Source organism: Pyrus communis, chromosome 4 (assembly GCF_041283825.1).
Source record: "Pyrus communis isolate YQ-2024b chromosome 4, ASM4128382v1, whole genome shotgun sequence".
Taxonomy (NCBI): domain Eukaryota; kingdom Viridiplantae; phylum Streptophyta; class Magnoliopsida; order Rosales; family Rosaceae; genus Pyrus; species Pyrus communis.
In genome coordinates this window covers 14,359,298-14,378,460 of record NC_142568.1, presented here as the reverse complement: position 1 = coordinate 14,378,460, position 19,163 = coordinate 14,359,298, and the positions used below count along the sequence as shown (strand labels likewise).

At 40.5% G+C, this 19,163-nt stretch overlaps 1 pseudogene; it reads left to right on the top strand.

Annotated features, from left to right (window-relative positions):
- Positions 1-429: 429 nt before the first annotated feature.
- Positions 430-5,175, top strand: LOC148697505 (uncharacterized; annotated as a pseudogene).
- The last annotated feature ends 13,988 nt before the right edge of the window (positions 5,176-19,163 follow it).

Below are 19,163 nucleotides of genomic sequence, written 5' to 3'. Positions count from 1 at the left end.
TTGGGCATTTTGGCAAGTTTGCTTTGCCATGGAGCGCAGAGGTTGACACACATAAGGATTTTATAATTATCAAGCAATGGTGATGTTCCTTTACCCTTGTGGGTAATAGTAGTGTAGCTGGACTTTCAAAATTTACGCGTCTTAACTTTGTCAGAGTTCTTTGGAAAAGTTATCCTTGGTATCTGAGGAACTGATGTCGCGTGTGAGGATTGCTAATAAATCTTACTCAGGGAAATCTGCTTCTCGAAATTCGGAGAGTGGTGCCTCTTATATTTTTGAACAAACGGCCTTGTTGCCTTTTCTTTTATAGGGGCACCAATTGCGTTCAAGAAGTACGTTCAGAGAGCTCCTGCTTAAAGGAGTTTTTTTTTCTTATTTTTGTACTTTTGAGACTTACTGTACCTCATTTTTTCTTCATCTTTTCTGAGAATGTCTGGCCCTTCCGACCGTCGTTTGGACTTGAATGCTGTGGAAGAGATGGCCATATCTCCTCAGGATAATATATGGTGCCCATCCTTCTTATCTCCTACTGGTCCCTTTACTATTAGGGATTCTGTGATGAAGAATGATATGACCGCTGCGGTGGTGGCCAAGAATCTTCTCACTCCCAAAGACAACAGACTACTTTCCAAACGGTCCAATGAGTTGGCTGTTAAGGATTCTCTGGCTTTCAGTGTTCAGTGTGTGGGTTCTATGTCTAATATGGCCCAACACCTATTTGCTCGAACCCACCAAGTTGAATCGTTGACGGCTGAAGTGATAAGTCTTAAACAGGAGATCAGAGGGCTGATCATCAGAGGTTTGTGAGTTTGTTCGAAAGGCATTTACTGCCTTCGTCATCTGGGGCTGTACCACATATTGAAGCTCCAAATGATCAACCTCTGGTGCCTCCTCTTTCTGGGGTTCTGCCCAGTACTGAGGCTCCAAATAATCACCCTCTGGTGCCTCCTATTTCTGGGGCTTTGCTGAGTGTTGAGACTTCTCCTGAGCAACATTTGTGAAGGCGCCCTCCTGTTTGTTTGTTTTGATTCATGTGTATGCACGCATTTGTAATTTATCGAAAATATCAATAAATAAGCTTTACTTCATTCAACATGTTGTGTTAAATACACTAAGGTATGCTTCACTAAATTCTTTGAATTTTTTATTTTGTTGAAGTTTGCATGTTGAAACTTCATGGGTGGACCTTGTAGGTTGAAGTAGTGCTCCCTTAATTTCTTGAGTGAGGAAAACTTCTCGGCTGGGGACTTGAAAAATTCAAGGCACTGAGTAGTCGCGAAATTTCCGAGTACTAAGGTGTAGTGGTATATGGTAGTAGTCCCCCAAGTCTCCGGTCGAGGGAGTTGACGAGGGAGGTGTCTTGCTAGTAGGCAATTTTCCAAACAAAACTTCACCATTTTCCTTTCTAAGTGGTTGCCCAAAACTCCTCCTTCACATATATTTGGTATGAAAGTTGTTAGGCCTAAAGAAGGAGAAGCTTAGGCTCATTTCTTTCTTTTTTTTATTTTTTATTTTTTTATTTTTTTTTCTATTTTTTGAATTTTCGAAAATATTTTTTTTTATATTTTTATTTTTTTGAATTTTTGATTTTTTGAATTTTTTTTTTCTATTTCTTGAATTTTCGATTTTTTTTTTTTTTTTTTTTTTTTTTTTTTTTTTTTAAATGGGAGAAGCTTTGTAGGTGAAGCTTTGGTGTTGAAGCTTTTGTGTTGAAGATTTGTATGATAAGTTTTTGTGTTGAAGCTTTTGTATTGAAGCTTTGTAGGTGAAGCTCTTGTGTTGAAGCTTTGTAGGTGAAGCTTTTATGTTGAAGCTTTGTAGGTGAAACTTTTGTGTTGAAGCTTTGTAGGTGAAACTTTTGTATAGATGACACTTTTGTGTTGAAGCTTTGTAGGTGAAGCCTTTGTGTTGAAGCTTTGTAGGTGAAACTTTTGTGTTGAACTTTTGTATTGAAGCTTTGTAGGTGAAGCTCGTGTTGAAGCTTTGTAGGTGAAGCTTTTGTGTTGAAGCTTTTGTATTTAAGCTTTGCTGTTGGGCACCATAAATTGATTTTGCTTCACACTATCTTGATCAAGAGTGTGTGAAGCTTTTGAGAATTGTAGTTGCTCTCCATTGATGAAGCTTTGTTTGATGTTGAAGCTTTGTAGGTGTAGTCACCATAAATTGGTTTTGCTTCACACTATCTTGATCAAGAGTGTGTGAGGCTTTTGACATTTGTTGTTGCCCTTCACTTGTTGAAGCTTTTGTTGGCACCATAAGTTGGTTTTGTTTCACACTGTCTTGATCAAGAGTGTGTGAGACTTTTGACATTTGTTGTTGCCTTTCACTTGTTGAAGCTTTTGTTGGCACCATAAATTGATTTTGCTTCACACTATCTTGATCAAGAGTGTGTAAAGCTTTTGAGAATTGTTGTTGTCTTCCATTGATGAAGTTGTTGTATTCCCCCTCCTTTTTTTTTTTTTTTTTTTTTGAAACTCCATAGCTTGTGGAAGTTTGAAGACTTTCCATGTGGGGCTTTCTCATGGTTTGAATTTGAATTTTGAATTTCTTTGGTCCTGTTGAACTTATATAAGAAGGATAAGTCTCCACTTTTTACCTTGCCTTCATTTGCTCATTTTGTAGTAATTTTGGAAGACAGAGTGTTATCTAGTTGAGAGGGATTCCGGCATTGCTTTGCACCATCTTCAAGTTGGTAGTCTTTTCCACTAGATCGCATGCTTTCATTCTTGTTGAATTGTTTGAGTGTTCATATATTTGGTTAAGAACATGATGAACTGGTTGAGCTTCTCTTCATGCCCTAAGAACTTCCTTATGTTTCGATCTTTCATGTAGTGATAGAGTTTGTTTCTGTTTGTTGTAGATGTTAGAGTCTGGAAGTTTTAGTGATGAGGGCTCCCCTAGCTCTAGCTCTAGGTTTGAGCTTGCAATCTTGGAGTCTTCAAGGCCTTTGTTGGAGTCCTGTACCAAAGAAACATTGGATGATTTTCGCAATTGTCAAACCTTAGCCAATATTGGTTCTTCCTCCTTCATGTCATAGGGTGAGGTGGTTGTTTTTGATGCCATACCTATATTTCACTCTGAGTTCATAGCGGACCTTTTAGAGAAAAACTTGTTAGATAGCAAAAGGCAGCTTGAGGCCCTAAGGCAGTCATGTAGTATCCCCCGCAGTGTAGGAATGCGTTTGGTATATCATGAAGAATTGCCCTCTGAACTGCCCAAAGGTCATGTTATGTTCTATACCCAAATATTATTGACCTTAGGGATGAAGTTGCCTTTGCACCCTTGGTAGCAATGGATGATATCTTTCATTGGATATGCGCCTGGGCAACTCAATCCTGGTTTTTAGGATACCTTGATTGGGTTTTATATTATTTGGATGGAATGTGGGTTAGGTGAGCCTTCCTTCCATCAGTGACGCTACTGCTATAAGATACGCTCGATGAAAGCATGTCCTAGGTATGCCGAGTGTGCATGTCGGAGTGAGAGAGAGCGTATTGTCTTTGGTAAGAAAAAGGCGTACTGCACTTGAAAAAATCATTGGTGCTTTCTTTATAATGATTGGGAGCATGTTAGAGGTGCCACGCCTGAGCGACGTGTTCTTACTCACTTCCAAACTGTAGGTTATAATGTATCCATTGTTCGCATTGTTTGCTATTTGTTGTGATTTCTTCTTGCGTTTGACATTTTTCTTCATGCAGTGACGCAAGGCAACATCAAATTCTCCGGACAGGAGCTGGCTGATGTAGAGAAGGTGTTAAGAGTGCCTAAGGAGGATAGACATTTGGGCAAGCTACGACCTTTGTTTCGAAAGTACGGTTTCCAGCCCCTAGTGTCGGAGTGCCAGAAACGAGCAAGTAAGTTGTATCCTTCATTTCACCCTCTTTTCTTTTTTACAAAGTTGTATTCTTTACTTTGATTTTTCTTGTTCAATTGAGAAAGTGAGCAAGAAAGAGGGGACTAGCACCAAGAAAGGGAAAACACCCATGTTAGTTCCCGTAGATGACATTTTGTTTCACAAGGGAGCTCGTAAACACCAGGTAAGGCCAACCCCTAAACTTAAGTCACAAGAGGAGGTCCTTAAGATTATTGCCTCAAAGAAAGCTGAAGCTGAGGCGATCGGGTGTGCTGCTGCCATAGTTGCAGAGGAGAAGAGACGACTGTTGCCTCCTCTTCCTACCATCGATCCCATCTTTCCTCTAACCATGGAGTTCACTGACCAAGAAGGTGACCCTAGCTCCAACCGTAAAAGGAAGTATAAGGAAGAGGTTGGCAGCATCCATTGGAAGGATTTGAAGGTTGCCATGCAGCCAAGTAGTTATAGGTATGTTAATAATTACCTGGCAAGACATAGATCCACTGTTGACGAGCTTGGCGAGCCGTTAGATGAGAATGAATCAGATCGTGAACAGATGATGAGGCTATCTTCTTATGTAAGTGTTATTCTGTCATTTCTTTATTTTCTTCCTTCTTTTTTTTGGTAGTGACGATCATCCTGTCATGTAGGTCATGACTGAGTATGACGACAGATTACGAGAGGTCGAGCAGTACAAGGCAAAGTTTAAAGAGAATAACCAGCTTGTGAATGATGCCAGAAAAACGAGTAAAGCTTTGGCTGAGGCCATCCGCCTCAAAGATCAACACTTTGAGAGTTTGAAGAAGCGAAATGGTGAGAACGTGAGGCTCAAGAAACAACTGGAGGGGACTGGGAATTAGTTGGAGACCACTATCCTTTAAGTTTCCAAGGTTAAAGGGGAGTTGGATAGTGCCTTGGTTGAAGTTTCTGAGCTAAAGAAGAGTATCCCAACTGAGAGGGACGCTGCCGTGTAGGAGTTCTTAGGTTCCCAGGCTTTTCACGATGCTTTTAAACCTCACTGCATCCGGGCGGCTAATTTTGACAAAAGGAAATGGATGGCCGTTCTTGAGCGTTACGATAATAGAAGCATTATCCGAATGTACCGTGATGAGATGGATGAGTATCGACAAAGAGGTGAAGCGTTCGTCCTCACAGTTGATCTTAGTAGTGAGGATGACTCTGATAATGAGGCTAGTGTCAGTGAGCAATCTCAGGAAAGTGAGGATGGTTCTGGAGATACCGAGGATAGCGGTGATGGTGATGCAGTTGAAACGCAAAGTGATATTGTCAGGGGTTCGGCCTCAGACGAGGATGACTCATAGTGCCCTCTTTTTCTACATGTACTTTGAATGTAATAGTTTGTTGTTTGTATGGCATGTGCCATGTATTCTGAATGTACTAGTTTGTTGTTTCTCTGGCATGTGCCATGTTATAAGGCTGAGAGTTTTTTGTTTGTGTATGTTTGCAACCTTGTACTATGCGTTTTGATGTTAATTGCCAAGTATTTGTACTATCATTGATAAATGTTTGGCTATATTTGAATAGATCCCTTGTTTGGATATAAGTCATGTTGACATATACTTAGACTTTATTTCATGTTGTAAGCATTCGTGTTGAAGCTTCAAACCTGAGCATTTCAGTGATAGGGATGTAAGGGAGTTAGGACCAAGTTGTCTAAATCACCTCTTTATTGAATTGATACCAAATGGCCTTCATTACATAGAATGCCGAATGGCCGTAGCTCAACACTTGTACAGTGTGAGTCTACTTGTAATAGTACTTCAAGTGATCAGCGTTCCATGGATGGCCAATGGTCTTGCCATCAGAGCTCATGAGCTTGTAAGAACTAGGGTGACTGATGCCAATAACTTCAAACGGTCCATCCCAATTTGGGCTGAGCTTGCCTTCACTCGGGACTCTGTCGCAGAGTAGTCTTTTCTTCAATACCCAGTCCCCACTTTGAAAAAGCGAGGTTTGACTCTTGAGTCATAGTAGTTGGAGATGCGTTGCTTGTAGGTTCTGTGTTCCTCGACTAGATCCAAGTTGAGGGTGAGTTGTTTGTCATTTTCACTTTGCATGTAGTTCTGGACTCGGAACGTTGCTTGCTCAAGCTCAACTAGGACAACGGTCTCTGTACCAAAGGCAAGTGAGAATGGAGTTTCTCCTATTGAAGTCCGATATGAAGTGCGGTATGACCAAAGAACTTGGGGTACAAATTCTGGCCAACAACCTTTAGCCTTGTCCAAGCTGGTTTTCGAAGTGCGCTTGATTATTTTGTTGATGGCCTCAACTTGTCTGTTAGACTGGGGATGAGCTGGGGAGGCAAAACATAAGTTGATGTTGAACTTACAACAGAACATCTTGAACTTGTTGTTGTCGAACTATCGCCCATTGTCTGTGACTATTGCATTAGGAATGCCAAATCTGCAAAGGATATTCTTCCATACAAAGTCTTCTATTTTTGCCTCAGTAATAGTTGGCAAGGGTTCTACTTCGGCCCACTTTGTGAAGTAGTCAACTGCAGCGATTGCATAGCGGACCTTGCCTTTTCTTGCAGGCATTGGGCCGATCAAATCAAGTCCCCATTGGGCAAAGGGCCAAGGCTTGATCATAGGAGTAAGAGGCTCGGGAAGGGAGTGATGAATAATTGCGTAGCGTTGACACTTATCACATGAGCAGGATATTCTGATGGCATCTTGGTGGAGTGTTGACCAGTAATATCGTTGGCGAAAAGCCTTATGTGTTAAGGATCGAGATCCAGCATGATCTCTGCAGACTCCTTCATGTATTTCTCGAAGGACAATTTCCACTTCCGCAGGTGTGAGGCACCGTAAATATGGTAAGTTAAAACCTCGCTTGTAGAGTTGGTCATTAATGATCAGGTAGTGGGTAGACTTGTATTGAATTTGCTTAGCTTGGACTTTATCATTTGGAAGGGTGCCATGAGCAAGGAATTTATAAATCGGGGTGATCTAGCTATCCCCATGTTGCAAGTTGCACACTTCTACGACCATGGTGTTTGGTGCTACCAACAATTTGACATGAATTTTCCTCCCAATCTTGTCTTCCACTGCTGAGGCGAGGCGAGCCAAAGCGTCTGCATGACTGTTTGCCGCTCGAGGGACTTGGGTAATCTGGTAGTGGAAGTGTTTGAGCAAAAGCTGCGTTTGCGCAAGATAAGCTGCCATGGAGTTATCCTTAGCGTCAAAGTAGTTCGTGACCTGGTTAACCATCAATTGGGAGTCGCTGAAGATATTAATTTGTTTAACTCCAAGGTGTTTTGGCCAAACGTAAACCTGCTAAAAGGGCCTCATACTCGGCCTCATTGTTTGGCACCTTGAATTTGAAGCGAAGAGCATACTTCATTGCCACTTTGTCGGGGGTAGTCAGGATTAGTCCTGCTCCACAACCCTGTTGGTTGGATGAGCCATCAACATATAGAGTCCATACTGGGAGTGTTAGTTCTGCCTTCCGGGCTTCCAGGGGTGATGAAGTCATTGCCTCAGGTGTAGGACAAATGTCAATAGGATAAGTGAATTCGGAGATGAAATCTGCAACTGCTTGACCCTTTTCAGCTGGTTTTGGGTGGTAGGAGATGTCAAACTCTCCCAGTGCTATCGCCCATTTGATCATTCACCCTCAGGACTCTAAAGTATTTGTCGAAGTGGGTGATTAGTAAGCTCGATGAAGGAGTGTGCTTGGAAGTAGGGACGAAGTTTCCGAGCAGACATGACTAATGCTAGAGCTAATTTCTCAATGTTGGAGTATCGTGTCTCCGTATCTTGTAGAGCCTTGCTAGCGTAGTAGACAGGTCATTCGATACTACTATCCTTACGAATGAGGACGGAACTAACTGTTGAAGCCGAGACAGACAGATAGACAATTAGGGTGTCACCAACTTCAGGTTTGGAAAACAGAGGGTCTTTACTCATGTACTCCTTGAGGTTCTTAAATGCTTCAGCACATTCATCAATCCACGTAATGTACTTCTTACTTCTTTTAAGTGCTTTGAAAAAAGGATTGCATTTGTCTGTGGCTTTAAAGATGAACCTGGTCAAGGCTACCACCTTGCCAGTAAGGCTCTGGATGTATTTTGAGGTTACTGGTTCTTTCATGTCCATGATTGCTTTGATCTTCTCGGGGTTAGCTTTAATGCCTCGTTGGCTAATCATGAAGCCCAAGAATTTTTCAGAGCCCACACCGAAAGCGCATTTATTGGGGGTTCAACCTCATTCGATACTTCTTCAGGATGGAAAAGGTTTCAGACAATTTGGCGATGTGTTGGTCAACATGTTTGCTTTTGACTAACATATCATCAACATAAACTTCCATACTTTTCCCAATCTGTTCAGCGAACATTGAATTGACTAATCTTTGATAAGTCGCCCCTGCATTCTTTAGGCCGAATGGCATGACTTTATAGCAATATAGTCCTCTATCAGTTGTGAAGGCCGTGTGTTCTTGGTCTGAAGGATTCATGAGGATTTGGTTGTACCCTGAGTAAGCATCCATGAAGCTCAAGAGTTCACACCCTGCTGTAAAGTCTATAAGTCTATCAATGAGAGGAAGGGGAAAGCTATCCTTCGGGCATCCTTTGTTTAAGTTGGTATAGTCGACACACATTCTCCACAAGGTCTTTTGAAGCAAAAAACTTTCCTTGGTCGGATTTTTCTTAACAAGGACCACATTTGCTACCCACGTTGGATAATTGACTTCACGGATGAAGCCTATGCTTTTGAGTTTTTCAACTTTTGCCCTCATTGCCTCGTATCGTTCAGCATCATAAAATCTTCGCTTCTGTCTCACCGACTTGGTCTTGGGATCAATACTCAAGCAATGATAGATGATATCGGGAGAGATGCCTGAAATGTCTTCATATGACCAGGCGAAGGCTTCAGTGTTCTCTTGCAAAAAAGAGATCAATGCCAACCGAATGGGTGGTGACAAAGTGGTGTTAATCTTCACTATGCGGTCCAGATAATCTTTTAAGATAGAGACCTTCTCCAACTCTTTAACAGGTTGTGCTTGCTGGGTGAAAGAGTCATCTCAAGGATCGTCGGGTTGACTGTTACCACCGTGAAGATCCAAGTTGGCTTTGTTCAAGCTGTTCTTTATAACTTGGTCATGTATAGAAAGTGTTTCTTTGGGTACATGCAAGTTTTGTTGCTTAACTGAAGTGTTATAACATGATCGTGCACTAAGTTGATCTCCTCTGATGAAACCATTGCCATAGGGGGTTGGAAATTTCATCAACAACATATGTGTGGATACCATGGCCTTGAGATCATTGATGCCTGTGCACCCAAAGATGACATTGTATGCCGTTGAGCAGTCAACCACCAAGAAGTTAGTGGTGATGGTGGCTGTGTACGGGCTTGTACCGATAGTGAAGGGTAAATGTACGCTCCCTAAAGGTTGCACGACATCATCGGAGAAGCTTATCAGAGGAGAAATCGAGTGATCGAGCAAGTGTTCAGCTACATTAAGTGTTTTGAAAGCTTCAGCAAACATGATATTGACCGACGCCCCCGTGTCTACCAGGATTCGTCGTACATCAAAGTTGGCTATGTGAGGCTCCACAATCAGTGGGTCGTTGTGAGGATAGATGATACCTCTTTCTTCCTCAGGGTAGAAACATATTGGATCCCAATTAAGCTTTTGATCCTCCCCTGATGTCTTCCATGTGAAACACTTGGTGGCCAGGCTTCAATGTTCGTTCATTGTTTTTCATGGCCTCGTTGGAAGATTCAGATATGGGTGTGCCAACACTTATGGAATATATCACGTTCACTTGGCGTTGCTTACGGTTATCCGTTGAAGGGTGAAAAAGGAATTGATCAATTTTTCCTTCACGTGCCAAAGCTTCAATATGATCACGGATGGTGATACATTTCTTGCCGTTATGGCCATTATACTCGTGGTAACCACAAAACATACCTGTGTTCTTTGTGAACTTGTAATCTGGCTCCCTCGGCCTTGGCTTTGGTATCAAGTGAGCTATACTGGGGTAAATGGCCGTGCATGTGGCGTTCAAAGGTGTGTATGTCTTATACCTCGGGGTAGGACCATTCTTGACACGTGCTTGGCCCACTGCATTGGCTGCCTAGGAGCGGACATTATCGTGGTGATACCCTTGGTTATCGCGATAGTGCCCTTACTATTTTTATTAAAATGAAACTGGTGAGGATGGAAGTCTTTCCTCTTACCCTGAGAGTGATACGCCTATTGACTTGGCGAAGTATTAGGTAGGCAGGGTAAAGCGTCACTGCCGTTTGGAAGGTTGAGGTCTCCTTATTCGGTTGGATCTGGCTTCTACTCCCCATTTGCTGATAAGGGATGGCTGTAGGGAGTTTCCCTTGATATGTCCTTGCCTCGGCGGAGGCATGGTTGTAAGCCTGTGCCATCACCTCAGAGTAAGTCTTCCAAGTGTTAGCATTGATCATGTACTTGAAGAAACAGTCGCGTAGGCCTGCCGTGAAGGCTTTAAGGGCGGTCTTGTCATCTGCCTCAACGCAACGAGAATACTCATGGCTAAAGCGGTCGACATACTTTCGTAGTGACTCGTCCGGCTTCTGGCAAATAGTGTACAAGTCATCTGCGGAATGCAAGCGATCTGTTTGGAAGATGTGTTGAGAGACAAACAGTTTCCTCAGTTCCTCAAATGAGTCTACTGTCTCAGGTGGAAGGCGGCAATACCAATTTAGAGCTCCGCCAGAGAGGGTAGAGGGGAAGAGAGGACATCGTTCTTCATCAGTGTGCATCCGGTATGCCATGGTGGACTCAAAGAGGTTAAGGTGTTCAATCAGGTCCTCCCTTCCAGTGTACAGTTGTAAGCCAAGCTTCTGCTTTGGCTTTGCTTGGAGTGAGGTGTCGAGGATCCTCCTTGTAAGAAGGCCAGGCCTAGATTGGTTCCAGTCAGGTATTTCGGCCTGACGTTCAGCCTTCTACTTGTTTACTTTCTCAAGCAGTTGTAGAACAAGGGGGTCCTGAGTGGAGTCAGGTACTGCTGGATCCTTCTTCCGTAAGTTTCCATCTCCTCTTGGAAGTAGGAAAGCTTGATCAAGGGCATGAGATTTTTTTTTGGACTCACCGTACTGACTTCCAAGGCGAACCTGTAGAAATGCCCTCGAGTCCCCCGTACTTTCATATTCCTCTAAGACATGTCGCTCATTCCCTAGATTGGCAGTTGGCTTGGGGCATGGGAGAGGACCGAATCTTTCAAAAACCCTTGGGTCATTGACCTTCGAGCTTATGTGGATAGGGTTATCTCGACGTTGCCTCAGAAAGTCCCGATAGTTGCGATAAACGACTTTTAATCCTTCTACTCCTTCTGTAAGAAGGTGCCTTCCTCCACTTCTCCTGCTTCAGGTCGAAGCAGCTGGGTCGAGAGAGGTCTCATGTTGATCAACACCTTGATGAGTAACTCGCTCTTCATTAGGGATATCCATGTTGAAAGCAGGTGATCCTCCGTGTTGGGGGGCACCTAGGTGGTGGTTGACTTCCCCGAGGGCGATGAGTTCGTGTGTTTGAGTATGCCTAACTTCATGGAGCATTCCGAAGAGCTTCTCATACTGCTCTTGGAGGATCTCATTCTTTATCGCTATCTTGTTGTTCCGAGCATCTAGCTCATCGACTTTAGCCTGTAGCTCATCGACTTTAGCCTGAAGAGCAAACTTCTTTCATTCCTTGTTTCGTTGCTTCGCACTAAGTGCGAGGGGGGTGTCGTTCTGCATGTTGTGGCTCCCTTCACTCCCCATGTTGGAGAGGGGTGCTTGGTCGAAAGAAAGTGTACGAATGGTGGAAACCAGCTTGACAAAGCTGGAGAGAGTAGGAATAAGTACGATTCCCACAGACGGCGCCAAATGTTGATGCACAAAATCGCAAGGACTTTGATACAATAGAAGGTGTCACCTTCGCTAGATTGCTCTGATCATTAGTGTGGATAAGCATGTAAATGAATAGAGACAGGGAAGCAAACAACACAAGATGTACGTGGTTCACCCAGATTGGCTACGTCCACGAAGTAGAGGAGTTCTCATTAGTTGTGAAGGGTTTATACAATTACATAGGTTCAAGCTCTCTTTTAGTGAGTTCTAGTGAATAGTTTAGTACAAATGACATTAGGGATTATTGTGGGAGAATGATCCCCTTTTATAGAAGAGAGTTTCTAGCTTTGTTCTGACATTGACACGTGTCGTGTTGTGATTGGCCTCTGATATCAACACGTGTTGCGCTGTGATTGATCTCTGATACTGACACGTGTCGCATTGTGATTGGTCTCCTGGTTGGAGGAAAAGTCTTGTGGGTCCTTGACGGTATACTGTTGACTGGTGCTTAGTAGTTTCGGGATTGGTCAAGTATGGTACAAACAAAAGTATATGGAAGTTGCGAAACTAAAATTATTAGATTTGTAAGTATATGTCGTCAACCTTTGTTAGTTGTGTAGTATTTGAGCAATATATCCTCGATACTTCATTTTGACTAATATTTATAAGGAAAAAGAGAGTGACAGGCATATGTCCGTGCCAAAACCTCATACTCCATTGCTCATTAAACCTTTTCATCTGGTCTCATCTGGCTTTTGCTGATATGCTCAATGCAGGCAACCTGTGCTTTACCAAATTTCATAAACTCTCTAATTATCCGAAAACAGTCAATTGATGGAGTCAAGTGAAGTGAAAGACCTTGACACAAATATGCAAAGTTAGACAGACGCCACAAATCAAATCTGCAGACCTCTTGACTAAAAAAGGTGACACGCACGCAATGTCTCCGTCGTAGATCAAAAGTACGAATATACATGCAAGAAGATGAAATAGAAACTGGTTCAATGATACAAGACCAACGAAAGATTGTGTGCACAAGGCTTTGTTTTTCTTTAAGATATGATGTTTTGAAAATATCTTATTTTTCAATTTTATTAAAAAAAAAGTCGGTATAGGGGACGAGCGAGAATTTTTTAGGTGCATTAATGGTCATTTTCTTGTTGGGAGAGAGTTGATGTCTTGCACATGACTATTGACGAATAACTAATCTCACTTAACCCTTCTTTATTTCATTAAAAAAAAAAATCAATCATGTTAAAAAAAAAAAAAAGATCAAAGTTATGGTAAATGGAGTAAAAATTACTGACGTTTTCTCAATATGTCATGCTTTCAAGAAATATAGGACATGATGTTGTGTCCAATTTCCATTTTTGTGATAGCTCAATTTTCAGCTAATCAATAATCATGTATTAACCTCTACTCCAAACAAACAAGAAAAAAAAAAAATCTCAATGAAATAGATGATGTTGCCTGATCTTCACACCTAAAATGCGCCTTTTATTTCTTCCCAAATTTAGGTAAGATATCACTGGAAAGCTGGAACCCTAATTTGCTCGGTAAAAACTGTCATCCCCATTCTCCTATATGTTATTGGAGCTTGATAGAATAATTTGGTGGAAGAATTGCCCTCCTAATCATCAAATGTATACATATAGATTTTTTTTTTTTTAATATCTTCAGTACTCCACGTACGTACATTGTCTACCTGTGTGCCTTAAATTTTAAAATTCAGAAATTTAATGAATTATAATTGATAGCTAAAAACCCATTCCCTTCCAGCCATGCATATATGCCTAGCTGTTGTTGAAAATATTGGACCCAACAAAACGCGCAGATCATACAAAACCTAACTTTACATTAGCATGTGGACGTGGTCTTCATTAAATTAATAACCCCAATATTCTGTTTCATTCAAATACGAAACATAGCCTTACATTAGCATGTGGACGTGGTCTTCATTAACTTCACAAAACTCCAATATTGTATTTCATCCGAACTTATATTTATATATTCATATATATAATAAAGATTAATGTTAATTCTGCTCTTCTATATTTCAAATTTTTAATACTATCTACAGCTCGTTTGAAAGTGTGTTTAAAATGATTTAAAACGCTTTTACGAAAATGTTTTTGGGTTCTAAAAACACTTAAAGTGCTTTTCCAAAATTCACTTACATTTTTACTAAGGATTGGTTTCAATACTATCTTTACTAAAAGCGTTTTTAGTCATTTTAAAAGTACTTTCAAACGAATTCTATATCACTACTTTAATTTACACTAAGAGAAGAGGGAAGGGTTTAACTCGAAATGCATTAATTAAGTGAAATAAAATGACCTAATCACCCAACAATTCACCAGTTGCGCCTTATTATTTTTTGGGTAAACTTTTATACATAACTAATTAGTTTGCCAACTAATTAGTGATCATGCATGAAAGTGATTTGAGCTTCCCTTGACCAAATTATTTTGCTTTTAGTCATCTTGTGGGGCGAAAAAATCCAACAAATCTAGGACCATTGTGTCAATGTGAAAAGCCAAAAGATTGTCGATTGCAATTGTTTCCATCCTATGCTTGCCATGAAAAAAGGTATACAAATTATGCAAGAAATTATGTATAAAAGCATTTCTTTAATTTACTCCACATTCACATATGAATTTTATACTTGAGAAATTATGAGTAATTGGACATCCAGCCGCCGGGGGGCGGGGGGTGGAACTAAATGGGATGTCCCCCAAATGGACATTTTGAATTACACACACATGCAGTTGTCCCAACACAAATTTCAATTCCACAAATTAATAAAATAAAAAGAGAAACAGAATCAAATTAATATGAAAGTCATTGAAAAAAAGAAATACTTCATGGTTGGTGATATTAAGATTTGGTTGCCTTCATTTGCTGTTTCCCATACTTATTATGTTCACAAATCGGTCAATATAGTGGCTATTAATAGACCTGGCAATTTTTTACACGATACGTAAACGATACAAAAATAATGGGTTTCGGATCAACACAATAACTAATCGAGTCATTATCGGATCACACGATAATAACCCCTTAATAACGGGTCCTTAACAAGTTTACACGAGAGTGACACGCGGGTAATGTGACAACATGTCCCTAAAATTATGTTTTTATTTATTTTAATCGAGGGAATTGACAAAAATGCCCTAGAGGCAAGGATTTTGACTTTCGTTGATCATCATCTAGAGAAATGTATGTCTTATTCTTTTTGTATAATTGGGTAGTACTCGACGGTACGAACGCGTAGACGTAAGCAGAATTGAATTTAGAGTTACGATAGAAATTTTATGAACTTACGAACGTGAAGGGCGATTTGGTATTTCAAAATGGAAAGATATTTTGTAGTGATTTGTGAGACACATGGGGCCTGCACCCCATCCCGTATTCTCACCTTCCAAAGATTTTGGTCTCTCTCTCCTTATTTTTTTTATTTTTTTTACACTTTTCCTCTCTTCTAACACTCTCACCCCTCAATTTCCAACTTTCAAGCTCCCCACCCACTTTGTACAAACCATGTCGAGGACCACCCAACATGATCATCATCTATGTTGGCTCTCACTCAGGCCACCTGAACCAACCTTGTGGAAGACCACATCCCTTGTACCCAATTACTCAGGACACCCAAATGGAATTACACAGTGGCTTTCATCATTGTTTAATCATCTCTCCAACCATGCTGGGAATGCAGGAATATCGGAGATCATTTTTCCAGATTTTTTTTTGGAAGGACACCAACCATGGTCGTTGGACCACTTTCAGACCCTTTTCCAACCGTTTACGACCTCCATTGAGCTATGATTTTGGCGAAATGCAGCACAAGGGCTCTCGAGGCTACGAGGCGAGTTCGACTCGGTGACATGATATGTGAGTAGGCATTTGCTTTATATATATATATATAGTGGTTTCCAGAGCATCGTTTAAAATGATTTATGCTTTAAATGCCATGTCGAAAATGAGTAACATTTTAAGTATTTCATTATTACAAATCATGAATTATATTGTTTGATGCTGCGGAGGTTCAGGTAAGCTTCAGGTGAGTATATTGTGATGGTATTGTTTGCATTACACATCGTTATGCATAGATGCATTTAGAGCTCATCATTGTTGCACCCTGGTGTTAATGCTTCTGCCAGAGGTTAGGGCACAGTCCTTCACCTGATGTTCACTTCTCACACCGCACGCTCACCTTGGATCCAAGTTTGGTGCCAACCTTGTCGTACATACCATAATAGGTGGTTTCGACTCGTAGGTGACTCGCGATTATTCGCACAGCTTTCACGTGATCGTAGCACTTGAGCATACATATTTACACCCAGCCCTGTCATACATACCACAATAGGTGGTTCCGACTTGTGTGCTAGCATAGACTGATGAGCTATGGGCCTAGTCGTACATGTCGCATTAGGTGACTCCAACTTGCATATTACTTTATATTGATTTCACCTGGCTTACATCTTCTAGTGCGGAAACGTTATGACATGGTATATTTTAGTTTTTACTGACCTTGTGCATTGGTATTCGTATGTGTATACGTAGTATTATTTTCTAGAAACTATACGAATTTTACAATGAGGGGTTATTACTTTCAAAAAAGAGAAATGTGCTTTCTAAAGCTTTGTTTTTGCCCACTCAACCTTCTGTTTTTCGCCCCTCCAGGTTTCAGTAGTTGAACTTTAGTATTGACGGGGATTCTTGGCATATTCATGTATAGGTGACTACCTATGATGGTATAATCCTTATCTTACCTTAATGTACTTTACTTATGCTCTGTAATCACATGTGAAATGGGTTCATTCCCGTTCACAATGCACTCCTATGTTTAGGCACTTTTAGGTTTAAATTTATTCACATTTTCCACATCACTACACTTTATGGCTTCATCACCTTCCAGGTGTCGGCCAGCACAGCTCGATTCGGAGTCCTAGCGGACATTCTTGGTTGGGGTATGTCAGTTTAGTATCAGAGCATAAGTTGGGCAGTGTTGTATCCATCACACGCGTGATGTAAGCATTTTAGGTTCTTAAGCCTAATTTTCGAATCTTGCCACCTCGTTGAGCATGAAAATGTATTAGGTTTTTCTAAGCATTTTCTAAGTCTTTAGTGACTTAGTCGACTTTTTGACCTTTTAGAAGATCATTTTGGCGAACGCCTCTGAATTATAAGTGAAGAATTCCCCTGCCAAGGAAAGATGTAGGTTTGAGATAAGTTGATGGCCCTGAAGTAGGGCTATTATGTCGACAGTTGTGCATTACGTGGGAATTACCTACCAATTCCACTACCATTTAATTATTTCTACCAACCCTTTCGAGAATGGAAGCTAAGAATAGTTTTGATCCTTTGGCAGTATCCGTTAGTATACCTTCTATCGGAATTTCTACGAAGTTGTACTTTCGTCAAAAATTTCTAGAAATGTCTCTAGTGACAATGTGGTGCTAAAAGGGTAGCAGTTGACATAAGAACATCAGAAGGACAATCACTTTCAGTCATTGATAGTACTAATTTTTCCACACGCACTAGTTATCATTTCAGATCTTCAGGAGAAAGATCAACTTCCGTTTAAGCCGTTCTAAAGTAGATTATTAGTAAATTCTCTTTTCGGCTTTGGGACATTCTAACCAATACTAGTTTCCAAATTTCTTTTGGTGATGTACTCGTCATTTCGATGAGTATAGGCCCCGAAATACGAGTTGTTATACCTATGATTAGTATAAAATCTTCGAAGTAGTGAGTATTTCCCTTAGAATTAAGGAACCCCCTTACAGGACCAGTTCTTTATTAGTCGTCCAAAAACCACCCACTCGAGCGGGCTCTAGTTTGTAATCAATGGTGGTGCTACTAATTGACAATATTGTCCGATATCCAGGAACTGTCAACTAGTATTCAAACGGTATAATTTCTGATACCGGACACAGGTGCTGGTTTCTAGGAGTAATACCTTTATATTAGAATGTCGGTTCACAGTTTCAGGGTAACGAATAATATCAAAATGTCATAAATCCGTTAAGTAGCACGTGACTAATAGACTGATTTACAGTGATTGTTGGAGCTAAAGAAACTAAATCTCGAAAAGTTAGGAGCAAGCTTTGTATTAGGATGGTAAGCTCATAGTTGTTTTTATCCTATCACCTATCTAGATAAACACAACCTCTTCGACTAGCCATCTTTTCAATCACTTCCACAGGCAGACCGAAAAATCGAAGTACGAGTTAATTTCTCGCTGTTAAAGTGAATTAAGTATTGAGAAAACGGTGAAGACCTATTAGCACGTGACATAGTGAAAGGAAGTATTATGATACATTTTAAGAACGTACATTCAGGCGTCATATACCAAAGTCTTACCTGAGATATTATCATCGATCCACTTTCTCGTACTACATCAGTTTCCTTGTGCCTTGTGTCTTGTCAGTTTCCTTGTACTACATCAGCTTACGGATTAGGAATTTATTCAACCAAGCCCCTTATCTAAGGAACTTCGAACCTTAGGATCATACCTATATTGTAGCACCTTAATCGGATGATGATTAAAAACTATTATCCCTTACTTCGAATTAATGGTCTAGTCGACCAACCTTTGTAACTCAAGTTTTCTTCCATAGCCTGACGCATTCATAGTGGTCTTATTGACGAACTTTCTCATTTACTTCAGCAGTGAAACCAAATTATCTAAGTACTGTTAGTCAGCTTTATGCCAAATTCTTCGACTATAAACTTTGATTAAATTGTTACTCTTCTTGGGAGACGTGATCTCAGTGGATGAGATTCTTTTCCTTTTTCCCAAAAGGTTGTAGCGGAAGAAAGTTGGAATTCTCACACGGTGTTGTGAAATTCGAGATAGTCTTTGGTCTTGTTGACCTTATTGACCAATTGTTATCAATTTTTCGGCTATAGTGTTTTTCCTCACTTGTCGACTGAGGAAAATTAGTTTGGTTTGGGATGTTGATTATGAATAAAGTTTCTGACAACAGAAGTGTTGTCTCACCTTACCTTTGCTTTACACCCTTCAATAACATTGATCATTTGGAAATTCATGATGATGTGTTCTTTGGATATTTAAACTGTGCAGAGGCAGCATGACAGAGTATCGTTTATATACTTGAACGGTTAGAACCATTTGAAATTAACCATCATATACATGATCTGAAGTCAACAGTTAATCTCCTCATTCAAAAATCATATGACACTTCTTTATGGAGAGATGTGTCCGAAATCTTTATCAACCTTAGAACATCTCAAACACATTTTCTCTTGAAAAGAGCTAAATTTTTTACAGCGACAATGAAGATACTAAATCAACATTTATGGGTGCACCATCGACGATCATCTTGGTTGTACAAACATAGTTATTGTTTAACGCAGCAAAAGACATATCTACCCTTGAATATCTTCAGCTTGTCCTATCCTATTTCAGTTGGAGATCACGAGGATCGATTTGATGTTATTTTTGAATCATCAGGGAA